An 8,116-nucleotide genomic window follows, 5' to 3' on the forward strand; every position below is an offset into this window, starting at 1 on the left:
TAGAAAATCTTCTCAGAGGGCATGCACAGGTGTTTCCCGTTGTAAAGAATTTTCGAAAATATCACAAAACTTTAGGAAGGAGTAATTCGCGGTTTTTAAGTTATTTTTTTCGTTCTGGAACCTATGCTGATAAATAGTTTGCATATTAACCAAAATGAAAGAACTGCGCAACTGCTCTTAATGAAACCTGAGGTGTAACAGGCGGATAATCTACCTCACATATAATTGAGAGGAGGACTATCTTCATGCAAGAAACGAATTTTCCGGAGAACGTGTTTCCTCACCAACCGCCTACCCTTTCCCTTCTCCCTCCTCGCAATCCTTCTCGCCCCCTTCAGTACCACTGGTGGTGCCAAAGCGCTAGTTGAGAGAGGGAAGCCAGGTGGCATTCTTGCAATGTGGGATTGGTCTGAAGGCCAGCTGGCTTACCACAAAAACACTTCCCCCCTCCCCTCCTACCCAAAAGATTGCTTTAAAACTTTTTCAGAAGTGGAAGAGAGAGAGAGAAGGCGCCGTGGGTGGGGCCAGCCAGATCATCCTCTCCACAAAAACTGCCACTTGGGGGCAATGTAAGCAACCTTGGGGAGTTAGAAGATGCCTATATAAGGAGCGACTCTTGTCGTCCAGAAACACTTCCCGATAAGGTAGCTGTCCTGTTCTCGACGATGCAGAGCGGATATGAAGACAGCAGCGCTGCATCTCCTAATCGCCATGCTGGTTCACCTGGCGACCATGAAGGGTAAGATTCTGCTCAACATTTTTTTTTAATTGTACCATGTGCTGTGAGTTTCTCTGCGAAATTTGGCTGGTCTTTGTAATGCTTCTTTTTTATTTGTGGAGATTTCGACTTTTCAGCGCCATGTATAAATTTGTTTGGTCTGTGCCGTAATAGCTCGTCTGATCTGTGGCGTTATTTGGGAAACTTTCCAGCGCTTCACAACTCCCCGCAAACTGCTTCTTATGCACAGCTTTGGAGTTGCTAATGTTCCTTGTAGAGTCGCTTGGCAGAAGCCTTTCACCTACGGAAAATGTTTTCGAAGGTGCTGAGAGCTTTTCTCTGCCTGCGCAGGTTGCCACATCCGCCTGAACCCGAATGCAGAGAGGCCGTTGGATATAGCCGAAGCCCGCGCCTTTCCGGTGACCCTGTTCCCTTCGGGTTTGCTCCTGACTTGTCAAGCCCTGACCCTTGGAGCGACGGAGCCCCTGTTCCCGGCAATGGCGCTGCTGTACGCTTCTATCTTCTGAGCTACGAACATAACCGACGTGGGCGGCGTAATCGTGGCAGGCCTCCGCATCTTTTCGTGTTCCGTCACGAACGTTGTCCCGAGTGCTTCCAGAAGCCCCCACCACGCAGCCAGCTTCGATACGCATGCCCGCAATGCGCTGAGTGCCTGCGGCAGCAGGGAAGACGCGGCGGGCAAGTACCCGACGATGAGCGCCGTCCTCCGATTTGGAGCTGGGGACGCCCAGCCGCACGGGAGCACCTAGACCGTCTTCATACGATCTCTCGAGGCACGTCTTGCGAGTCACTGTCGTGCACATGTGCCCATACTGGTTAAATTAGGCTTTTCATGACCCTCTTACTGCTCTGTATCTTCAGCAATGTTGTTTACTTTTACAATAAAGCAACATCCGATACACACTCAACTCTCTTGTTTGGCATTTTCGTTATGTCCCTGCTGAGGTGACATTTAGGAGGCGTGGAATGCTGCGAGATGTGCGCGCCCTGCTATAGCTTTCTGGTAGACCAAAACTCGGTGTGCGTGTAGAGGAGCGGAAAGCGCCTCAGGGAGGCCGATCGGTCTGGACCGATTTCCGCCGCGCGGCGACAATCATTTAAAACGCGGAAGTTCAAATGGATGGAAAAGAAGCATAGTAGTGTGTGGTAGATCTGTGGAAACAATGATGATGGCTACTATGTCGATGCAGGCACAGTTACTCTTCTTGAGGCCCTCTTCACAGGGGGTGGTGGCTTTCAGTCCTCTACAAATTAAGCGGAGTGTGACGCGGAGAAAGAAAGGTGAGAGCAGCAATACCAGTAATTAATTTCTTTTTACATATGCATAGTATATGTCGCTTTTACCTGATACTTAAGCTACAGAGCCGCTAAAACTGGTCACATCATGCTTGAATTATGAGACAGTGGTGTTTTCAGTAAGGCGGTTCGAATAAAAGGTAAGATGGACTGCACATCGTCCAATATTTTCTAGAAACAATATATCGGGAAAACCGGGCAAACAATGAGTGCCAGATTAAACGGGCACCGGGCTGACACAACACGGAATGAACAGAAGGTACTGTCGACCCATTATAATCAACGCCATCACAAATTCAAGTTTATTTAAAACGCACATAGTAATACAAATACAATAAAATCAGTACAGAAGGAGGTCCCATAGTACACGACTGTCGGGGGGACCTCCTAGAACAAATCAAGTGGGGTAAAATTGCAAAGAATGGAAGGCAGTGTATCAATTAGCATAAGTAAACAATCTACAAAAAAAATTTACAATGTTATGTGTGAAAAACGGAACAAAAAGTATATACAGCAACAACTTTGAAACATAATGCAAAGAAAATGAGACTTTAAACAAGGATTACTGCTGTTTAGGCATGTGGACTACACAGGAAATTAATTAAGTACTCTTTAATGCGGTGATGAAATGAGTGAACAGTAAACGACGCTTTAATTTCACATGGCAAAGTATTCCAACAGGATATGCCGGCAAATATTGTGGTAAATTTTCCATAATTAGTCCTCACTTTAGGTAGAAGAAGATTATTACGCTGTTGAAACCTAGTAGAATTAGTATTTATAAGCTGATCAGGAAAGCCATCAATATGAGCATGATGATTAATTACCTTGTAGATAATGAGGGATAATTTCACAGTGAATAACTGTTGAAGTGGAAGTATCAAATTGTTCATTTTTCAGTCAGGCTTCAAATCGACTAGGGACAGAAAATACAGAGAAGCATTCCTAATCCACAAATTTAAAACACTGCAACCAACAGGGATTAACATGTCTAGAGGAAACCTTGAATCTCTCAGGTACATTCCAGGGTTAGCATAATTTTAAATTAACAAATGTCTTGCACGTGCTCAAACCATTTCCTAGAACCTCGCATAAGTATATTATCTTTTCGGGAGGACACAGGGGCGGGATGGGGGGCACGGGCGTGGAGGTAGACAGGGACAAGGGCTTGCCCTGTCTGCTTCTACATCCGGGGCTTTTTTTGCGCCCCTGTGTCCCCCTGAAAAGTTATGAACCAACACGGCCAAATACAAGTACTTCTGAGTATACTATCGCTCTTTGCACCCTTCCCATGTCATATCTTCCACCACATTTCCGGCCTTCTCACCGTTTCCATGTGACTCACCCCCCTTTTTTTTTTCTCCATACCCCTACTATCAGTTCTCGGAAACCATGACTTTCCTGTTACCCCCTCCGCCCCACCTTTTTGGCTTTCTCTGAACTCGAGCCATTCCCCTCCCCCCCCCCCCCCCCCCTGCCTTGTCCCTGTACCACGCTGACTAATCCTCTTATCTGAGTTTTTCAGGTCCTACAGCTACCTTCTATAGTCGGATGAAGGCAGCGGCTTCTTCAGGTCAAAGGATCCCCCCTCCAGGAAATGACGTCAGCCGATTCTCAGTGTCCTGCTAACATGACAATGCAGGGAGTGGTAGATAAAAGGGGATAGTCCTCTCCATCCCCAGTCTGGGATAGACCACCCTCTCCATTGTGGCACCGCTCCCTGCATTCTCACCCTAGCAGGGTCATGAGAATCGGTTGACGTCATTGGCTGGAAAGGGGTCCTTTCGCGAGGAAAAGCCGCTGCCTTCGTAAGTTGCATTCGACTATAGGAATCCTTCTAGGAAACATTCCAGGAACCCCATTTTCACCACATTTCTCAGCGCTACATGTCTAACCCTACGCATGTGTTTGTCCCTTCTTCCGTCCCGTCCGTCAGCGCTTTTTTGCCGTACCATTCAACATGAACCCACCAGCCCGACTCAGCCCTCTCCTTTCATTGCTCTAAAGCTTGACTTTATGTGGAAGAGAGAGAACGCGTCGTGGGTGGGGCCAGCCCGATTATCCTTTCCACAAAAACTGCCACTAGGGGGCAATGTAAGCGACGAGAGGCATATATAAGGAGCGACTTCTGTCGTCGAGAAACACTTCCCGATCAGGTAGCTGTCATGTCTGTCCCAATGCAGGACCAATATGAAGACAGCAGCGCTGCTTCTCCTAATCGCCATGCTGGTTCACCTGGCGACCGTGAAGGGTAAGATTCTGCTCAACATTCTTTTTTGAATTGTACCGTGTGCTGTGAGTTTCTCTGCTAAATTTGGCTTGTCTTTGTAATGCTTCTTTTTTATTTGTGGAGATTTCGACTTTTCAGCGCCATGTATAAATTTGTTTGGTCTGTGCCGTAATAGCTCGTCTGATCTGTGGCGTTATTTGGGAACCTTTCCAGCGCTTCACAACTCCCCGCAAACTGCTTCTTATGCACAGCTTTGGAGTTGCTAATGTTCCTTGTAGAGTCGCTTGGCACAAGCCTTTCACCTACGGAAAATGTTTGCGAAGGTGCTGAGAGCTTTTCTCTGCCTGCGCAGGTTGCCACATCCGCCTGAACCCGAGTGCAGAGAGGCCGTTGGATATAGGCGAAGCCCGCGCCTTTCTGGTGACCCTGTTCCCTTCGGGTTTGCTCCTGACTTGTCAAGCCCTGACCCTTGGAGCGACGGAGCCCCTGTTCCCGGCAATGGCGCTGCTGTACGCTTCTATCTTCTGAGCTACGAACATAACCGACGTGGGCGGCGTAATCGTGGCAGGCCTCCGCATCTTTTCGTGTTCCGTCACGAACGTTGTCCCGAGTGCTTCCAGAAGCCCCCACCACGCAGCCAGCTTCGATACGCATGCCCGCAATGCGCTGAGTGCCTGCGGCAGCAGGGAAGACGCGGCGGGCAAGTACCCGACGATGAGCGCCGTCCTCCGATTTGGAGCTGGGGACGCCCAGCCGCACGGGAGCACCTAGACCGTCTTCATACGATCTCTCGGAGGCACGTCTTGCGAGTCACTGTCGTGCACATGTGCCCATACTGGTTACATTAGGCTTTTCATGACCCTCTTACTGCTCTGTATCTTCAGCAATGTTGTTTACTTTTACAATAAAGCAACATCCGATACACACTCAACTTCCTTGTTTGGCATTTTCGTTATGTCCCTGCTGAGGTGACATTTAGGAGATGTGGAATGCTGCGAGATGTGCGCACCCTACTATAGCTTTCTGGTAGACCAAAACTCGGTGTGCGTGTAGAGGAGCGGAAAGTGGCTCACGGAGGCCGATCGGTCTGGACCGATTTCCGCCGCGCGACGACAAACATTTAAAACGCGGGAGTTCAATTGGATGGGAAAGAAGCATAGTAGTGTGTGGTCGATCTGTGGAAACAATGATGATGGCTACCATGTCGACGCAGGCACAGTTACTCTTCTTGATGCCCTCTTCACATGGGGTGGTGGCTTTTAGTCCTCTACAAATTAAGCGGAGTGTGACGCGGACAAAGAAAGGTGAGAGCAGCGATACCAGTAATTAATTTCTTTTTACATATGCATAGTATATGTCGCTTTTACCTGATACTTAAGCTACAGAGCCGCTAAAACTGGTGACATCATGCTTGAATTATGAGACAGTGGTGTTTTCAGTAAGGCGGTTCCAATAAAAGGTAACATGGAGCTGGAGAATTGAGATGTAGCTTCCATAATGAGAAATCGCGCTTCTAAATCGAGTTGTCAAGCCGCCTAATCACCGCATTACCCAGCAATACCGTCAGTGTTCGCCGGAGATCCCACGTATGACGTCGCGCCCAATCACGGGCAACAGCGGCTCTTTGAGCTTATTCTCTACTTTTAAAACGAGATATTCGTATTCAACGTATTGGAAACTATACAATGCCGCAGGGAACCAAATTTTTCGAAAAGTGTTCCAGCCTCCGTTTAAAGCCTGCTAGGTAGGATGTGAAGTTTTGGAACTATGGAGTCCATATTAAATTCAATATAGTACGCTTCCAGTGATGTTTGCTTAGTTTTGTCATGTCGTTCGTATATCATTTCTGTACCATACAAAAATGTCATACGCAATCCCTATGAATGGCTTTCATATGAGCCATGCGGTAGACAAATATTTACAGGAATTATCGGACCGGAAGATGCGCTAACGGACGTAGAGTGGTAGTACTGTAAAAAAAGTGATGCGAACAGCGGCTGTGTTTATGTTGCAGTCAATATTATCTCGAAATGGAGGGACAGCTCGCCATTACGCGCATACCAATTTTACCGTACCCGCGAATAACAGTTCAATACCGTGGGCAACGCACGGGAAAAAAATTTTGACCATCAAGGGTGCATTTTGGTGTCTATAACTCGCACACTCCCAAAAAAGTGCAACGCATGCTTGTCGCACCCATAGTAAGGGTGCGATTATTACAGTTGCCCCCTTTGTTCAGACTACTCAGAAAGGTGCCGAGTATGCTTGTCGTATGCATAGTAAAGGTCGTATCGTTAAGATTGCTCCTTTTATCCGGCTGCTTTGCAGGTTGATATGTATTGATTTTTTTTTAACGGCGTTGATCAGTACTTTGGGGGTACACTCTTGGAGGGAAGTTAAACATTTCCTACGAAAAGCTGCCGACGACCTGCCTAACTTTGCACTAGGGGGACCGCATCTCCAACTATAATTATAGAGGTGTCGTTTATCGTGTTTATGAACCTCTTTGCTGTGTAGTCACATTTTTGAGGTATGCATGATGTTCACATCGTGATTGTGCTGAATATATTAAAAAAAGAGAGAAAAACAGCTTGGTAAAGAGGGCCCAGTTTAAGCAATCCGGCTCGTACGTTAACGCGATGCTATATTATGCCACATATTTTTGCCAAAGGAACATGAACAAGAATTAGCTAAACTATAATGAGTGCTACAAAGCTACTGAGGGGTAGGAGTTCAGCACAGAAGACGCCACAGCTGCGCGCAATATTTACTTGGCATAACGCGCATACGTACTCCAAGTTTTTATATGCAATTTCAGCGAGCCCCTTCACACAGACACCTACGCGTTTAGTGACGCACACTAGCACCCAGATTGTCACCGATGCGGACCTCGAAACCGATACCACCCCCAAACACACAACACCCGTCAGGAGGTCCACTCGGCGTAAGCACAGATGACTTACATCTGGCAGCACCAATCGCCGCGAACCCAAAAGACGAATTTTCCTGGTCGCCAGAAAACTAGCCACTAAACAAACTAACTACCGATTCCACCTACACACTTACAAATCCTACTCGCAGCACAGGACAATACCCAAAGGACTTCGAGTTAATGTTAAGTGCTCCCTCGGTGCGCTCAGGCCTGTACTCATCGCTCGATGGGAAAAGGTTTCAAAGGACGCATCCCTTTCATTCATAGGTATTTTAAAAGAACATTTTCAAGAGCAGTTAAATTCCCTCGATGATCAACTTAGTAAGATAGAACTAAATTCGGACGAAAGCCAGGCACTAGCAGATTTTGTAGCCAGAAAAGAACGAAAGCTGCACGATAAACAACAGCGTAAACAAATTAAAGATAAATTTCGGCTAGATACGAATACATCTGGACAGTTTAACAACCGCCCACCAAATTCGATACACCTAAAAGATACGCCTTTTCCGCCGCAGGACACTGACAGCAACATTGTCGATATTTCCAAATCCTTAAGTGATAGCGACAAACGGATTCTGAAGCATGGCCTTACATTTTGTCCAACTAACAATAATTTTAACGAGTATGAACTTCACAGAGATATCACAGAATTTGCGCGAAGATTGCGAATTAAGGAATTCTTTGCCGAAAAAACGAACACCCCGATTACTAACCTAGCTCTTTCCTGTAACACGTGGTCAACACGTGCTCACCCTACTGAAGTAACCAGCCTTAATCCCATCCCTCTTAAAGCCGAAAGCTCATGGACGCAGGAAGCGCAGCAGAGTCCCGAATTAGACTTGTACATTAAATCTGTCTCGAAAGAAATTATAGACCAAACAAAGGAAGCTCCAAAACGCAGAAACGTCACCCCAACAGA

The 8,116-nt window shown here is 46.9% G+C and overlaps 1 long non-coding RNA gene across 1 annotated transcript; it reads left to right on the plus strand.

Annotated features, from left to right (window-relative positions):
• Positions 1 to 4,199: 4,199 nt before the first annotated feature.
• Positions 4,200 to 5,132, plus strand: LOC149371119 (uncharacterized). Its single transcript, XR_016291852.1, has 2 exons — positions 4,200 to 4,286; positions 4,618 to 5,132. It is a non-coding gene; the product is annotated as an uncharacterized LOC149371119 (long non-coding RNA).
• Positions 5,133 to 8,116: the final 2,984 nt, after the last annotated feature.

Source organism: Amblyomma mixtum, chromosome 1 (genome assembly GCF_055824585.1).
Source record: "Amblyomma mixtum isolate Tamu chromosome 1, ASM5582458v1, whole genome shotgun sequence".
Taxonomy (NCBI): Eukaryota; Metazoa; Arthropoda; class Arachnida; order Ixodida; family Ixodidae; genus Amblyomma; species Amblyomma mixtum.